Source organism: Neopelma chrysocephalum, unplaced genomic scaffold (assembly GCF_003984885.1).
Source record: "Neopelma chrysocephalum unplaced genomic scaffold, ASM398488v2 Primary Assembly neopelma1_96873, whole genome shotgun sequence".
In the NCBI taxonomy this organism is placed as follows: Eukaryota; Metazoa; Chordata; class Aves; order Passeriformes; family Pipridae; genus Neopelma; species Neopelma chrysocephalum.
Window position 1 is genome coordinate 115,862 of NW_020925516.1, and position 237 is coordinate 116,098.

Here is a 237-nt window from a genome sequence, read left to right on the forward strand (position 1 = left end):
TGGCTGTTGTGCATGCGCAAAGGATGTGTGTACATGTGTATGTGCAGGACTGCAGTACACGAGCGAGGTTAGTCGTCCATGTGCAAAGACAGTTGTGCACACACAAAGACAGGTGAGCAGGGACAGGTGTACAGGTGTAAGGACAAGTGAGCAGGGAGAGGTGTGCAGATGTAAGGACAGGTGAGCAGGGAGAGGAGTGCAGATGTAAGGACAGGTGTGCAGGGACAGGTGTGCAGA